The sequence below is a fragment of the Notechis scutatus genome, chromosome 7, assembly GCF_049901735.1.
Source record: "Notechis scutatus isolate UNSWTSFEM ecotype Mainland chromosome 7, rNotScu1.2, whole genome shotgun sequence".
Taxonomy (NCBI): Eukaryota; Metazoa; Chordata; class Lepidosauria; order Squamata; family Elapidae; genus Notechis; species Notechis scutatus.
Window position 1 is genome coordinate 19,834,023 of NC_142015.1, and position 603 is coordinate 19,834,625.

Here is a 603-nt window from a genome sequence, read left to right on the forward strand (position 1 = left end):
TCTTCAACCTCGATGTTCTGCAGCCTTCTCAGGCAACGGCTATTTCTGTTCCAGTTTCTGAGGTTATCCAGTCCAAGAATGCATTGTTCAAAACAAAGAGATTTACCAGGAATAGCACTGAAGACATTTTGTAAACAGATGTGACTCAGTTTTGTGTAGTTTTGGAAACTAAAACACTTTCGGTCTTCCTGTGAAATAAGGAGATAATGATTTGGCTTGTAAGAAAGACCATTTTGGCAGGTCTTGCTAAGCAGGTTAAATTGACCCCAAGCAGCCATTTCCTGTGATTTCAACATCTTTCGTGCCACCCTGACTGGTATAATTATGCATATAAGTAGGAGGATGTGTTATTAATAACTTCTTGCTTCTTTGTTTATGCTAATTATTTTTCCCCATCTTAGTTAACATTTCAAGAGAGACAAGTTATTTGATGGATCATCTGGGACAGTCACCCTAAGCTGAATCCAGTTCATTGGCCATTTATAACAGAAGCCAAGAGCCAGTAGTTTTCAGGGCAAAGACCTTGGTTATGTCAACAGTAAGCAGCTATTTGGCTTTACAAGCGCAGACATGAAGCAAAGAGTCATTGGCATGAGTGTAAGA